The sequence below is a fragment of the Schistocerca serialis genome, chromosome 6 (assembly GCF_023864345.2).
Source record: "Schistocerca serialis cubense isolate TAMUIC-IGC-003099 chromosome 6, iqSchSeri2.2, whole genome shotgun sequence".
Classification (NCBI taxonomy): domain Eukaryota; kingdom Metazoa; phylum Arthropoda; class Insecta; order Orthoptera; family Acrididae; genus Schistocerca; species Schistocerca serialis.
This window is the reverse complement of record NC_064643.1, coordinates 573,903,291-573,920,946: the sequence shown is the minus strand read 5'-3', so window position 1 is coordinate 573,920,946 and position 17,656 is coordinate 573,903,291.

The following is a 17,656-nucleotide window of genomic DNA, read 5'->3' as shown; positions in this document are numbered from 1 at the left end:
TGGATAGTTTTGTTTCTCAAATCAACATAGTGCGTTATCATGCAGTAGCACAGGTGATGTAGTTTTGTTGCGACCGAAAGGTGTCTCAGTTGTTGGCAACAAATCCCAGCTGTGTTGCACACACCCTGGGGGCAGAATTCGTAGCCCAAAACACACTTTTGGGTTTATCAGATGTAAAATATTATGTTCACACTACTCTTTCCTCGAGTTTACGTCTTTTGGTGGGGCTCAGCCCTTCATTTCTTCTTAGGAAGCTAACGATGAAGGCATCATAACACGTCACCAGTAACAGTACTGCATAGGAATGCTCGATGAGTGACCTGATGACGTTCAATAATAGTCACTCCGTTGATTTTGGCTGTTTCGAATTAGAGCATACAGTACTCCTACACCAGACTTCTGAACTTTGCCTGTTGAATGCAAATGTCGCATGATGGTTGGTTGGTTGTTTGGGGAAGGAGACCAGACAGCGTGGTCATCGATCTCATCTGATTAGGGAAGGATGGGGAAGGAAGTCGGCCGTGCCCTTTCAGAGGAACCATCCCGGCATTTGCCTGGAGTGATTTAGGGAAATCACGGAAAACCTAAATCAGGATGGCCGGACGCGGGATTGAACCGTCGTCCTCCCGAATGCGAGTCCAGTGTCGAACCACTGCGCCACCTCGCTCGGTGTGTCGCATGATGGTCAAATGGTAATCTGTCACATATATCAGTAGTCGAGACTTCCTTAATGTGGAAAATCATTCATGCGAGAACGCTCTTTGTTGAAACACGAATGTCTTTTTCTGGCGTATTTTTCCTGAAAGCACTCGCTCCAAACACAGTTCAAATCTTTCTAGCTGCCTCCTCTGCATTCACACCTCTGTTATACCAAAAGTAAACGTTGTGTTGCAGATGTTACACCTTTTTCGGGCATGGATGTGTGTGATGTCCTTAGGTTAGTTAGGTTTAATTAGTTCTAAGTTCTAGCCGACTGATGACCTCAGAAGTTAAGTCGCATAGTGCTCGGAGCCATTTGAACCATTTGACTCGGACTTGGTCTCTGTGGCGGTCGGCCGGCGGTCAGTTTTTATGTCTAAGACTGTACGCCAATGTGTTTCATTCACATATCTGTGTGGCGCTAAAGTGTGGTTATGGATAATACGTATGCTCAGATTGCGAATCTAACATCATAAATAAAGAGAGGGAAATGAATTAGGCGTCCTTCGTCTTCCGTAACATCAAATATATTTTAGTTATTCTATCTTAAATGAACTGCGCACAAAATCATTCACCAGAAGTAAATAACTTGTTAGCAACATCAGATGATATTAACAGCTTGCCGTCGCGGGTTAGCCATGCTTTCAACGGCGTCATATCGCGGATCACACGGCTGCTTGCGCCGTCAGTTCGAATCCTTCCCCGGGCATGGATGTGTGTTAGGTTAGGTTGGTTCAAGTAGTTCTAGGTCTAGGGGCTGATGACATAAGCAGTTTGGTCGCATAGTTCTTGGAGCCATTTTTTGACCTTTCACATAAATTTTCTTTACATAAACGGCCGTATCTTTAGATTGCGTTGACGTAGATGCTCACTTTTTTACACCACCAAGGGACCGGTTACCGCAAGAAGTGCGATACATTTCCGCTTATTATGTCTACCTGTTCTGGAGGTAAACGGGTTTTAAGGGTTGGGTAGACCGATAGACGGTCAAGAAAGTGAGACTAGTAGGGTTTCGTTTTTACCGGTTTAGGTGACGAAATCCTAATAACGAAAACAGCTACGACAGCTACTGAAGATGAGGGCCGCATAAATTACACCCCCTACTCTTTATTCGAAATGTTCTAGTTGCAGTCGATACATCAGCATATTAATCATAGCTACGCTTTCGATCCAAATCACGTTTACACAAATGCAAATAGAATCCATTTGCCTATACACGTGGTAATTCACATCCCAGTATTAATGCCACCGCGTTTTAGGAGTGCGAACATTCCCAATTGCTAGCTAGCTTAAGAAACACTCCGGCTAATGAACGTTTTCTGGTTGTGCGAGCCTAGTGGAGAATTTGAAACAGTGTAGAATACGTTTGGCAGCTATGTAGCAGTTTATTTCCTGGGGTGGTGCAGAAATATCCTACTAAATTTACTCTCTAATAACAGTATTTTGTTATTTCGTTAAACATCCCGAATTATTGTCACATAAGCGGTGACATAAAAGAAGAAAATTCATGTTTTGAGTCCAGAAAGCTCTATGCAACAGAAACTGCAGGTCATTTTGCCATTTTCATTGCGAAATTGCCGGCTTATTCATGTCTGGGGTAATAATAGAGGGCTTTTTGCCTGGGTTGTCTGCTAGCGTAGTGAAAGGAAGGTCTGGTTTGTTTTCTGTTCTAATCTCGATGGAGGCAGGTAGAATATCAGTAAAGCAATTTTAAGAAATTCTCGCGCCCCCAATACGTTTTATCGCTACCTTTATTCTGTACTGGCGCCCTGTGGATGTCAATATGACACTCTTGTAGAATTTCATACATGTTACTGTCTACTTTTTCCGCTTCTGTCAATAATGGAATTGACATAAGTGTGGCACTGAATGATTTGTAACTGAATTTCGTTATGAATCTTCACGCATTGCTAAATTTGCACACTTTCGTGGTAGGTCAGCAACGGTAATCCAGTATCACTGGTCTGAACGTTGACACAGACCGTTTCGCGGCCGAACGCGGATAATGTTTTGCTAATTCGTAACGATCTGGGTTCTTTGTCTTACTGAGACAGTTATGTTATCTCGATAAGTTGAAATTCATTTTTTTTGGTACAGTTCATATCAATTAGCGTTTCTTCTTTCAGTTCTGTCTTATATTTATGTCTTGTATTTAACACACTAATCAGCATTAATATAGTCTTTCAAATTATTGAAAACGGCCTAAAAAAGTTCAGATTGTTTGTCAATTTCACGCCTGTGCATGGTATGTTGGTAGCACTTCGTCGCCTTGCCTGTTATGCTGTGTAGCAGACCTTAAAGCCGTGCGGATCAGCATAACGAAAAGGCGATCGGTCTCGATCGTTTTGTCCACGATTGTACATGCAAGTTCAAAATGGCTCTGAGCACTATGGGATTCAACTGCTGAGGTCATTAGTCCCCTAGAACTTAGAACTAGTTAAACCGAACTAACCTAAGGACATCACAAACATCCATGCCCGATGCAGGATTCGAACCTGCGACCGTAGCGGTCTTGCGGTTCCAGACTGCAGCGCCTTTAACCGCACGGCCACTTCGGCCGGCATTACATGCAGGTATAATGTGAACAAGACGTCAAGAACAATTCAAATATCTGATGAGAATGTGAGGAGGCTAAGCTTTCTTTAATTTTTCCAAGGCTAATGGTGACACTGTTCTCTTTTCGGAGTCCCACAAAATTGCCTTGGAGAGGGAAACAGTGGGGAGATGCTGGGTGTGATTACTCATTCCATAGTACGGGGTCCCGGGTTCGATTCCCGACGGGGTCAGGGATTCTCACCTGCCTCGAGATGATTGGGTGATTGTGTTGTTCTCATCATTTCATCCTCATTCATGAAAGTGATGAGTTTGGACTGAACAAAGGTTGGAAATTTGTAAGGGAGCTGATAACCGTGCAGTTGAGCTCCCCACAAACCAAACATCATCATCATCATCATCATCATCAACATCATCATCATCATTCCATAGTTCTTTGGTAAAATATTCATTTATTTTATAACATAGCAAACAGAAGTCCTGAAGACCTTCTGATAGACCAACATCATATGGCACGAAGTTCAGTATAACTCTCAGATTTCACTCCGGGAAACTGATCCAGTAACTAATACATGTAATTTCAGACAAAGCAATGGAACTGGGAGGAACGAGACTTAATTACTGTAGAATCAGTTCGTTTTATGAAGATGTGTGGATCAAAACTGGGTACTGGGATCAGTCAGTCACACGAACGGTTCATACTTCCTTCTATTCATCTACATTGGTGTGGTGGTTGCGAATTTTTAGTCGTTTCGCAGACGGAAAACTGCCGCCACCTTAGGCCAGTTTGCAACGTTATTCCCAACTCACAGAAGGCCGTTACCCTGGCCACAAATTAGTCTTCTAGTGGTTCAGGAAAAACTTTCAAGAGAATCATCAAGGCCTGCATTTTGGATCCACTAGTGGCAGATGGTACAATCAGGGCAGTGCAGTATGGCTTCCAATGTAAACTATCCACAGAGCTGCAACTCCTTCATCTGGCGGATCATGTTACCAGACATCTCAATGTGTCTAGTGCTACTGCAGCAGTCTTCCTACACATTGAAAGGGCCTATGGTAAGGTATGTAAGGACAACTAATTCAGAAACTGAACGAAGTGACGTCGTTAGTCAACTCTCAGGTGAAACATTTTTGGCACGGTTGTTACAGCAGAGGGCCAATCGTCTGATACCCAACTGGCGCAGACGGGACTGCCTCAAGAATCCGTTTTATCCTCACTACTATTTAATTTTTATGTAAATGATATGCCAACTGTTACATGGGTACAAAGTGCACAGTTTGCTGATGATATGCCACCAGTGGAAGACGTATTCACGCCAACATTAGACGTTTTCAGTATCATCTACATACCACAGCCGCTTGGTGTAAGCCCAGTAAAGTGCAAATAAATTTCGCCAAGTCGACAGCTATCTGTTTCAGCAAAAAACGCCACTCGAAGCCTATCAACTTGAGACTGCATGGGCGTGATATACTCTGGGGGGGGGGGGGGGGGGCAACTGTGGCTTACCTAGTTGTCTCCAGCCCAACACAAATTGGGCAAGTTATGCAAAATACGGTACAGAATGTCATGTCGATAAATCTGATACCATCTTTGGAACCTACTATGAACTGTCGACGAAAGTGTACGTGGGGGATTACCGGTCCTACAACGAACCATTCCAGTGTAAACGTTGTCAACACTGGACACACATCTAATTTGTGTTGGCTATTGGTGGGCTGTGTTAAAAGTGACTCCGTGCAACCCAGTACTGAATGCACACTACTTCCATGTTCATCTCCTAAATGTGTGGGTTGCCAGGGCCTACATGCAGCTTCTTGGAAGGGCTGTAGCGAATTTCAGTAAACTCTCAAGAATTTCTGCCTATCCACCTAACGTCCTGAATAACCACAGACGATATTTCCAACTATTGCCGATGGTGTGAAACTTGTAATGGCTGACACAGCTGACTTGGTTACTCAAAAAGCACCCCCTCCACCGCCATAGGACCAGGTGTGGACTGCAGATATAACACGAGAGGGATGACATTTCTTAGCTGCCAGAACTTCCTACACAAACTCTCACTACTGGGAAATAGATGTTGACAGCTACAGACTAGGTGTCTGAGATAGTTACACTGGTGGAAATAGTATCTCAACTTGAGAGGTCAGATTAACGGCATGGGTGCACACACAAAGAATCTTCGCAATGCTACTGGAGTTCGCAATAAGAAACATGAACTACAAGATTTCATTGACCCTCACGAGATCGACATAGACGTCTTGTCAGAGACTCACCTAGGGCCAAATGCAACTTTAAAACTTCGAAATATGGTGGGTTACTGCACTGACAGACATGTATGAGGTGGTGGCACAGCAGTTTATCTTAGCCGTGCTATTACTCACTGGCATGTCGACCTACATAACGTACAGGTGGTAATGTGTTCGCCTCCCATGCAAGCGGGCCCGGGTTCGATTCCCGGCCAGATTGGAGATGTTCTCCTCTCGGGGACTTGGTGTTGTGTTGTCCTCTTTATCATTTTATCCTCATCACCGAGGCGCAAGTCATCCAATGTTGCGTCGACTGAAATAAGACTTTCACTTGGCGGCCGAACTTCCCCGAATCGGGCCTCCCGGCCAACGGTGCCATTCGCTCATTTCCATTTTTACCTACAGGAGCTGGAGGCGACTGCGGTTTCAGTCTGGACGGATTTGGGAGAGGTCAGTTTTGTGGCGGCATATCTTTGCCCCACAGTGCAGCTGATAGCGCAAGACTTACATAATATCTTAGCAGAAAAAGGCAAGTTGTTTATTGGTGGTAATTGGAATGCGAAGTATCCTACCTGGAATTCGCTTACCACCAACCCTTTACCATCTGGAACAGGACACTGACCTGGAAATCTGCAGGCCTCTTGAGCCAATTCACACTTTTGATTTATCGTCAGACTGTGATCCTGTTCTGGCAACGCTAACAAGGACGAGTCACCTACTGCACCAGCGAATTCACCAGAAAAATAACTGGCCCCCGTTCAATAGGTACTTAAATAACGACGTTGTGCCTACAATGGACGTTCAGACACCTACCCAAATCAGTTCTGCTATCTATTACTTAACACAGAAACTACTGAAAGCCCACAAAATTGGTTTGTAACGGTTGTTGATGACTCCAAGACCTACGATCCGTTGCCTCCCTTACTTAAGGAAGTATGTCTACAAAAGAACCAGTACCGGAAGCTATGGCAAGGGATTCGCAACCCACCTTACCACCGATGGGTGTACCACCTGGAAAGTCAGCTTCGATGACAAATAGTTAGGAGAAACGTGGGAGGATACGATGTCCTCCTTCCTCCCGCAAACCAGAGAAGAATGGCGGTTAGTGAAAAACTTGAGGACAGACCTAACGCCCAAACGAACGCTCCAGACTTCTCAGAGATTAACAGAAGACCAAATCGGAAACATTCGCTGTGGCATATGAGCAACAAATGACGCTTCTGAGGGAGTCTCTGAACAGAGGCGACAGAGGACATGATTATGTCACCATACAACTAGTCGATCGGATCATCTCCGCTCCCAACCAGTTCTGTCCCCATCTAAATACACCAAACGAAATTAGGCTCTTCTCAGGAAGCTAAATGGGAACAAGGCACCTGGTGTCGACAAGATCAGCAACTTACACCTGCAGAACTTACCATGTAAACCATTGGTGCTCTTGACCAGAATTTACAATGGCTGTCTCTCGACATAGTATTTCCCCACTGTGTTGAAGGCTGCCAATCTTGAAAGACGGCGGTGGCTTCCGGGCAGGCCACTGCCATCGTAATACGTGTCAGGCGCTTGCCCTTTCATTTTGTTTCGCTGATTATCATACAGTTTCATTCGCCTTTGGTGTATCTAAATTTTCCCTGATTGATATTAATCTGATGGACTGTTAGGGTCAGGGTAAGCCAGTGATTGGTCTCACAGTACTTGCATGACTTTAGTATCAGTAGTAGAATGGTGAGATGATGTCACTCATGGACGCCTTTAAGGCGACAAAGGCGAAATTATCAAAACCTCAGTGAGTTTAAACGACGTCATGTAATAGGGCTATTAGAAGCTGGATCTTCCTTCTACGATACTGCTGAAAGACTTGGCAGGAAATTAGCCACTGTCCACTATTGCTGGGAACGGTGATCACGAGAATGTACGGTCACAAGAAGATCGGACCCTGGACGGCCACGTGGCACTACCGAGAGGGAAGACCATCGTGTTCGGCGTGTGGCTCTGGCGTATCGTGCAGCGTCTGTAGCGGCAATCTGAACAGCAGTTGGCACCACAGTGACACAACAAACTGGTTAATTCAGGAACAGCTCCGAGCCAGACGCCTTGTAGCATGCATTCCACTTACTCCAAACCATCGTCGAAAAATTTGCGACTTCAGTAGTGTCAAACGAGAACCCGTTGGAGGACGGGGTGGAGGTCTGTTGCGTTTCCTGATGAGAGCTGGTTCTGTCTCGATGCCAGTGATGGTCGCCTGTCGGTTAGAAGACGGACTGAAACCAACCTGTTAGTGTGCTAGGCACACGGAACCTACACCCGGTGTTGTGTACTCGGTTTGATAGAAGGAACACTCTCGTGGTTATCCCATCCACCCTGACTGCAAATTTGTACGTCAGTCTGGTGATTCGTCCTGTTGTGTTACCATTCACGAACAACATTCTAAGGGGTTTCTCCAATAGAATAACGGTCGCTCACACTCGTATCGCTATTTTAACCCAATATGCCTATCCGACGACGTATGCGGTTGGATATATAGTTTTTTAACAGACAGGGAGCAGCATGTTATCCTGAACGGGGTGACTTCAACTGAAACAAGCGTAACTTCAGGTGTGCCACAGGACAGTGTAATAGGTCCGCTGCTTTTTACGATTTACATAAACGATCTGGTTTATGGTATTGACAGCGGCATTAGACTGTTTCCTGATGATGCTGTAGTCTACAGGAAAGTAGTATCACACGAAAATTGTGAACAAATCAATAACGATTTGCAGAAAATAAATGCGTGGTGTAATGACTGGCAGTTATCTGTCAATATTAGTACGTGTAACCTACTGCGTATAACAAGGCGAAAATCCCCATTAATGTCCGAGTACAAAGTGAAACGTCCCCTTAGAAAAATTAATGAATGGCCGTGCTGATAAACCTCTTACATTATTTGATTTTCAAACAGCTGAGCAGAACTGAATGTACTCAGACACTTCGCTCTTTACCTATTCTGATCAACACTAAACTGACAGCCAATATTTTTAGCGCAACGCAACCTGACTTTCAATAATCCCTACAAGAGAATGGCCCTGACTAACATTAACTTATACGTTTCACAAATCACTTACCTCAAAAAAATCTTCGTTACTCAAACTACTGCAATACAGTGAGCGCCACTGCTGCCAGCTAAATAAAAGATTCAAACTACTGAAGGCACTAACTACTGATAGGCATAGTTAGCAAATGAAAGATTTTGATATAGAACAAACAATGTATTTACCTTAATAGTGTTCAAAAGTCATAATATCTATATCAGTTCATGACATCCAGTCTTACAAATTTACTGTCTCTGATGGACACACGTCCAGATCATCCGCTCTCAAAACTCCGCCATCTCTCTCCCCACATCCGCCACTGTTGGCGGCTCACCTCCAACTGCGCATTGCTACGCGCTGTTCACATCTAACTGCCCACTACAATAGAGAATTTTTCAACAAAGCAAACCAGACACTGACTACACACAGCGCAGGCAGTGATTTTCATACAGAGCGCTACGTGGCGTTACCAATATAAAAACCTAAACAGCCTACTTACAAAAGTAAATGTCCAGTCTTTGGAAGCGGTAACATCCGTCAAGTACCTGGGTGTGACTGTTCAAAATGATCTCAAATGGGATGATCAGATTAGACAAGTAACGGGGAAGGTGAACTCTAGATTGTGGTTTATTGGTAGAATCCTGAAGCGATGCAGTCCTTCAACAAAGGAAATTGCTTACAATACGTTATTTCGTCCAGTCTTAGAGTACAGGTATTGTTCGTCTGTATAGGACACCTTACCAGTTGGGTCTAATTCAAGAGATTTAAAAGTTCCAAAGAAGAGCGGCAAGATTCGTGACTGGAACATTTAGCCATTGCGAGAGTGTTACAAATCTCATGGAAAGTTTGAAGTGGGATACACTTGCAGATAGACGACACACTAAACGGAAGAGGCTGCTCAGTAAATTCCGAAATACGATCTTCGTCGAGGATGTAGAGAGTATACTATTACCACCAACTTTCAAATCGCGCAATGATCATCATTCAAAGATAAGGGAAATTAGAGCTCGTACTGAGGCGTTCAGAAAGTCGTTCCTGCCTCGCGCGATCCGCGAGTGGAACAGAGGGGGGAGGGGTTAGGGGCGTGGGGGGGGGGAATAGTGCCCTCCGCCACACACCGCTTAGTGGCTAGCGGAGTATATGTATAGATATTGTCGTTATTTGAAACAACAAAAATGTGGAGGTTTCGTATGGGTTCCCTGGTCTTGAAATAATTACAAAAGTGGCTGTCAGCTTGTTTATTGTGAAACAGAACTTACTGAGGGACGCCTAATACTCGTCGAGAAATACCGCGAGAGGCGTCAGAGCTGGCTGCCTGCTCGGCGAGACTGCGACATCGCCGTTGTCAGCGGCAGCGGCTCGTGCAAACAGACGTGGTGGTGACGGCGGCGGTGGCTGCGGCGGCGGCGGCGGCGGCGGCGCCGCTGCAGTCTGTGGCTGCCCGCACGACAGGTTAGAGGGTGGGGTAGTTGGTGGGTGCCGCTCAGAGCCGCACCCTGCAGCCGCCGTGTCGCGTAGCGTCGCGTCATCAGCAGACCACCGCACCGCCCTAATACTTGATTACCGCGTCTGTGTTACCGCAGCGCCTCGTCTACCGTCACCGCAGTTACAGTTTCTACAACTTCTCAGACAGATGTTTCCACGAGACTTGCATAGCGGATAAGCCGTTAGTGTAGGGCACACAAACAAATGTGCAAAGAGGAACCTTGAACCAAGAACAACCTCTATTAGTGTACACTGAGGTGAAGAAAGTCGTAGAATAGCGATATGCACATTTACAGTCGTCGGTCGTATCGCTTTCACAAGGTATAGAAGGGCAGTGCATTGACGGAGATGCCGTTTGTACTCAGCTGATTCATCTGAAAATGTTTCAGACGTAATTACGGCTGCACCAGCGGAATTAATAGACTCTGAAGCGGAATGATAGTTCGAGCTAGGCGCATGCGATATGCGTTAGGGAATTCAATATTTCGAGATCCCCAGTGTCAAGACTGTGGCGAGAATACCAAATTTCGGGCATTACCTCTCACCACGGCCTTCACTTAAGAGGAGAAATGTTCAAATGTGTGCGAATTCCTAAGGGACCAAACTGCTGAGGTCATCGGTCCCTAGACTTACACACTACTTTAAACTAACTTAAAGTAACTTATGCTAAGAACAGCACGCACACCCACGCCAGAGGGAGGACTCGAACCTCCGGCGGGAGGGGCAGTCTTAAGAGGAGTCTGTACAAAGTTGTCATTGCTAACAGAAAAGCAACAGTGCGTGAAATAACCGCAGAAATCAATGTGGGACGTACGACGAACGTATCGTTTACGACACTGCGTCGAAATCCGGCGTTACTGGTCTACGGCAGCAGACGACCGACGCAAGTGCCTTTGCTAACAACACGCATCGCCTTTAGCGCCCCTCCTGGGCTCGTTACCACATCGGCTGGACACTAAATGGCTAGAAAACCGTCACCTGGTAAAATGAGTCCCGATTTCATTACGTAAGAGCTAATGGTAGCGTTCGAGTGTGGCCGGACCACACGAAGCCATGGACCCAAATTGTCTACAAGGCACAGTGCAAGCTGGTGGTGTCTCCATAATGGTGTGGGCTGTGTTTACGTTGAATAAACTGGACCCTGACGTCCAACTGAACCGATCGTTGACTGGAAATGGTTATGCTTGGCTACCTGTGGATCATTTGCTACCATTCATGGAATCCACGTTCCCAAACAAAGACGGAATTTCTATGGGCGACAATGTGCCATGTCACCGTGTCACAATTCGTTGTGACTAGTTTGAAGAACGTACTGGACATTTCGAGGGTAAGGTGTGGCCACCCAGATAGCCCGACATGAATCCCACAAAATATTTAATGGACGTATGCGAGAGGTCAGTTCGTCACTAAATGCTGCACTGGGAACACTTTCGCAATTGTAGACGGCCCAATATTTCTGTAGAGGAATTCCAACGACTTGTTGAGTCCACGTCATGCCAAGTTTTTTAACTACCCCGGCAAAAAGATTTCCTACACGATATAAGAAGGTATCCCACGACTTCCGTCACTTCAGTGTACAGTGAAACTTAACGGGAGGGTGCATTGCTTGTTTTGCGTAGAAGGAGAGACGAAGAAACCTTGCAAAGGAAATGATCCCGATTGAACGGCTAAAGCGGACAGGAAATATGATTAAAGCATAATGCTGTACCTGTTCGAATGGCTGCCAACGTCATTCATATGTCAAAATAAGCTAGTGCCATCTGTAGCTGCACAGGGAGTACGAGAATAACTGTTGCAGCGTTCGACAGTGATGTGCACGTATTGAGTAGGCTGAAGCTAATTAATCCTGTGCATATTGTAAAACTGCTGTGCAGTTAGGTACGTGGTACTTACACACCGGATATTGAGAATGTAACTGAGGTGGAAGATGAGCCGTTTGCATGGACGTTATGTGACATCATCAAGCAAAAATACTAAAGTGATTTAACAGAAATACGTACCAATACGTTAGACTGGCCTCTTATTCCTCAAACTCAACAAACCCCCTTCTGTCTACTCTTCCTATCGTCCCATCTGCCTCACATCCATCTTCAGTAAGGTCTTCGAATACATCCTCTCCCGTTGTATCCATCACCACCTCCATCAACACCACCTCCTACCTTTTACCAAGTGTGGCTTCCGACCGTCCTTCTCTGTCGGAGACCAACTCCTTAACCTCGTCTACCTTCTCTCCCTCCAACTTAACTCCTGTTGCTCTGCCATTTTTGTTTCCCTTGACCTCCAAAATGCCTACGACCATGTTCGGCATACCAGTCTCCTCTTTAAACTCCAAACCTACACCCTGCCTATCAATTTTGTCCGTCTGGTTGCTTCCTTCCTTTCACTCCGTCCTTCCTATGTAACCCTCCACGACACCAACTCTAATATCTTTTATCCTACTGCTGGCGTCCCCCAGGGCTCCGTCCTCTCCCCTCTCCACTATCTCCTGTACACTGCCGATATGCCCAAGCCACCCCCACCTGTCGACCTCCTCCAATATGCTGATGACACCTCCATCCTGGCTCTCTATCCTACCCTTCAAAGGTCCCAGCACACCCTCCAAACCCACCATGACCAGTTCACCATTTAGTATAACCAGTGGTTCCTTTGTATCAACCCCTCCAAAACTCAGGCAATCATAGGGTGCACCACCCACTCCTTCCACCTCCATGATTTCTACCTAACCATTTATAGTCGTCTCATCCAGCTCACCCCCACCCTGAGATACCTTGACCTCACCCTTGACCGTCACCTCACCTGGACCCCTCACCTCCTCACCATCCAGTAGAAAGAACATTCCTGCCTCTGCCTCCTGAAACTCCTATCTGGCCAGACATGGGGATTGTATTGTATCCATCCACCATCCTCCACCCCTACAAAACCCTCATTCGTCCTATCCTCTGTTATGCCAGCATTGCCTGGATCCCCCCTCCTCCCCGCTTTTATACGGCCCTCCAAATCCTGGAATGCCATGCGCTCCACCTTCCCTTCCACATCGGCCTTCCTTCACCTGCACAGCTCCTATATGACCTCATCCCCTTCCTCCACCTCCTTCTTTTCCTCCAACATATCTGCATCCTTTTACACTGTCCGCAGACTTGATCCACCCCCCCCCCGCCCCCCCCTGATGTCCTCCTTCCTCTCCATCCCCCACCTGTTGCCACATCTATATCGCTGTATCCCTCCGTCTCTCCACCTACACACACTCATTTATGTGGACAATTTCCAGTACCTCCCGCTCCCAGATGTTGAACTTCGCTGTAACATCTACCCTTCCTAATAACTGTAGCCTGGCCTTTTTCCTCCCCTCCTCAGGGCTCCATATTTTCCCCTCCCCTCCTCTTCCCAAAGCAGATTTTCCTCCTTCCCTCCTGAGTCACTTAACCCCCTTCTTGGCTGTTTTCCTCTACCATCCTTCCTTCCCCAGCCCCCTTTCTTGTGCCTGCGACCACATCCCCCTTTCTCTCCCCTCCTTCTCACCTCCTTTCCCCTTCTCCGTTCTCCCTTGTCCCCACTCCTGGCAGCTCCTCCCAGATTTTTATTCATTATAAAGTGTGCTGTGTTAGTGTTGTGTTCAGTGGCGTTATCCAGTTGTAGTTTTAATGTAGTGATGTAGTTTCAATTGTGTGCTCAACTTGTATATAGTCCATGATTGTTCCGCCGTACGTCACGTGGCTGTTTTAATCGTTCTGCGACTCTGTTTGCTCCGGCCGTGTTTTTTGTGTAAAATACTTTTTTAGATTTTTACCTCCGTTTCAAAAAAATGGTTCAAACGGCTCTGAGCACTATGGGACTAAACATCTGGGGTCATCAGTCCCCTAGAACTTAGAACTACTTAAACCTAACTAACCTAAGGACATCACACACATCCATGCCCGAGGCAGGATTCGAACCTGCGACCGTAGCGGTCGCGCGGTTCCAGACTGAAGCGCCTAGAACCGCTCAGCCACACTGGCCGGCACCTCCGTTTCACAGTCTCCACTTTTTGTATGCTTTCTTCTCTTATGTTCTGCTTTTTTCTATGTTCCTCCATGTTTTCTTCTTTGTATTGTTTTAATTGTCTTCCTGTCTTCTTGTAATGTCTCTTGGCTGAAGAGCAGCGCCTGTGCTGCTGCCAGTCCGTCCCTGATGGGGAATTGCACATACAATAAAGGAAAACAGAGAGTTAGAATGGAAAAGCGATTGTAGTCCGACTGCGAAGAGGAATGTGTTCCAACACTTTTTGAACGCCCAAACAACATTCTCAAGCGATATAGCTGCATCGGTTCAAATTAGAACTGCAAGATAGTTTTAGATTGTGCGAGGCGCAGAAGGCAAGGCAACAGCTACTTCATGCGAAACAAAACATCAAATCTGAAGGCTGCAAAAAGAGTCGGTCAGAGCTCAGTTTGACAAATCCAGGGACTATTGATCAGCAGTCAATTACTGGCACATTTAACTGTGGGCTCTGGAAGCTGCTAGGCCACTTATTCTGCACAATTTTAAAGCTTCTTTGCATTTCCTCAGTGGCTTCAGAGAAGAATATACCTTTTCGTCCAGGCGTATCTCTTCAGTCATGACGGGCAAAGAGACTGAGCAAGACCATAGAAAGTAGGCTGGCCGCTGTGGCCGAGCGGTTCTAGGCGCTTCAGTCCGGAACCGCCCCGCTGCTACGGTCGCAGGTTCGAATCCTGCCTCGGACATGCATGTGTGTGATGTCCTTAGGTTAGTTAGGTTTAAGTAGTTTTAAGTCTAGGGGACTGATGACCTCAGATGTAAGTCCCATAGTGCTTAGAGCCATTTCAACAATTTTTTTTAGTTGGAAAGTAGAAACATTTGTGGCAGATGCTAGGATGTTCATTAAAGATATAACATTAAGGCACACGTGTGGAATAGTGACCAGAGCCAATTTTTTTAATAAACTACCGTCTTCTTCAATACTATCACACAGACGTGAAAAATCAACAGCTGGCGGGGTACAATCTGCTCATAGTGCCACACACCGTTACGTAATAGATGAGGCTATGTCGATGAATGCTAGATTATGAACAAACTTAACATTTCTTTTCAAGGAACGCATTGGACGTTTGGTCCGCAGGTTGCAAGAAACTAGCAGCAATGTGTCCACGGAACATACATATTGAAGCGGGTAAAAGTGGAAAATTGACCAAAGAGCTCATGAAAGGTTTTTTCAGTTCGGTTCTTTGTGAACATGTTGGTGAGAATGGTCTGTTACTTTGTGATTCATGGTCAGGGCACAAAGACTAGGAAGAACCGTTTCCCAACAAGAATATTACGTTACAAATACTGCCACCAAAGACAACCAGCCTCTTAGTGTATAGTTTTTTAGACAGCGTGTCTTGCTGATTTTGTGCGTTTGCAAATTGACAAATGACGGTTCACGTTACATGATCGATTATCCAGCACACGCCTTCACTCTGTTATCTACAACCAACTTCCTGCACCGAGGTTAACGCATGCGTGGCAAAGATCCGGATACGATGTTGCCGTTCCTATCGCATCGTTTGACAGTGTGGTCACTATAGCTTCTGATATTAGACTATTGCAGTACGGATACACTGCAGACAGTGTAGGAAGTCTACATGTTGCCCTTGTCAAGTGTGCATACTGTTCCATTCCGTTGTATTTTAGTCACCTCGTTGAAAATCCACGTTAGCATTTTGATGACAAAAAAAAGGAGGAACGTACCACAACATAGCATCTACTAGCTTGGAAAATACGGACACGTAAGTACTGCATCTGGTAATGTATTATAAGGTTTAGAGCTAATATCGTGTAGCTTTTTGACAGACAATACCTCATTTATGTCTTTTGTGTTTCTGCTGGTCGAAGCTGGACATTATTTCATCGGTGCTTTGTGCTTCTCTAGTCTTTAGATACGTTATCTATCCAACATTGATTGTACACAACTGTGTAGTTTTACCGATACATAACCCAACTGGGTGGGAGTAGGGGCATTTTTGCTCTGTTTTATCCTTTCTAGTAGCTGAGGTACTTCCGCAGCTACAGGCGTCGCTAACGTGCTCTCTGATCCTGCTCTACAACGCATGCTCCATACATTCTCTTCCCCAGCGACGCGACGCTGGAGTCCGCTCCACAGGGAGACACTATTCTTGTTTACTATTCTCTCTCGAAAATATAATTTTCTCCGAAAATTGTGGCTGTCAATTTGCGATATAGTTGTTATTGAATCAATTTTGTGTTACCAATGACGCAGATTACAGCGGCTAAATAATCTTTTTATCATCACACGAACATGTAAATCCACTCTAAACGTTCTAGTAGCACCCTGAAGGGCACCAAACTGACAACTACGGTAGAGTGGCACTATTAGCTAGTGCACCACGCAGTACACTACCTTTTGCTACTGTACATCGCAGCGCCTTCTTATATGCACGTCATTTTAAAACAGATTCAGCGACCTGCCTATTCCTTCCTTGCAGGCCGAGTAAAAGACACACGATTCAGGCAACTAGGATTTGTGTCATTTACGTTACGAAATGAGGTTTAGCGCAGCAGCTGATCTTGGTTGGTTGGTTCTGAGCACTATGGGACTTAACATCTATGGTCATCAGTCCCCTAGAACGTAGAACTACTTAAACCTAACTAACCTAAGGACATCACACAACACCCAGTCATGACGAGGCAGAGAAAATCCCTGACACCGCCGGGAATCGAACCCGGGAACCCGTGCGCGGGAAGCGAGAACGCTACCGCACGACCACGAGCTTCGGTCAGCTGATCTTGTCTGTGGACTGCAATTAGTAGAAAAATTATCTTTCTGCATCATACATTTCTCTCTTGTTTATTAGCGATATTTCACATCATATTGTACATTATGACATTTTGGATTAAATCAGTTACAGCTAAGTTAGTTAGTTAGTTAGTTACATGTTCCATAGGTAAACTGAACACTTCTTTTATCGAAACTATGCGGAACGAGTTAGTTCACTGGCTACCAGCTTTTAAGTGAAAACTCGTCAATGGAATGTTAGGAGTTGTCCGGGAGAAACGATTACACTTTACGTTAATGGATAAATGATCAGAAATTTTTATTGCTGCATATTCAACTTCTTTCCAAGTCACTGAAGCTTTAATAATGAGTAATAACGGTCATCCTTGTCTCTAGTTTTGTAGGAATTGGCGTCACGGTTTTTCTCAAATTGTAATGGATAGTTTATGACGAAATTCTTTAGCGAATATATCTATTATGATGAAGCAGTTAAAAGGCTTAACTCATTGAAGCGGTACCTACGTGACGTCCGAGGCTGAACAGCACATATTATTCTTACTGTTGGTGTTCAGCTATCAATACTTTCTTTCTAAATAGTGAGTTTGAAGCGGTACTGGTAGTGTGCTCCATTTGAGCCTTTCATGATGATTGCAATACTGATTATGGTGATTTATGGTACCACGATGAGAAACTACAAGTTAATATCCTCACACTATGGCCACTGGGATACGGAAACGCTAATTAACCGTGTTATTCTTTCAGTCACGCTTTCTTTATCCTACCTTTCCTTTCCTTTCAAATGTATGAATGGCTGAATGCGTATCTGCAGAGA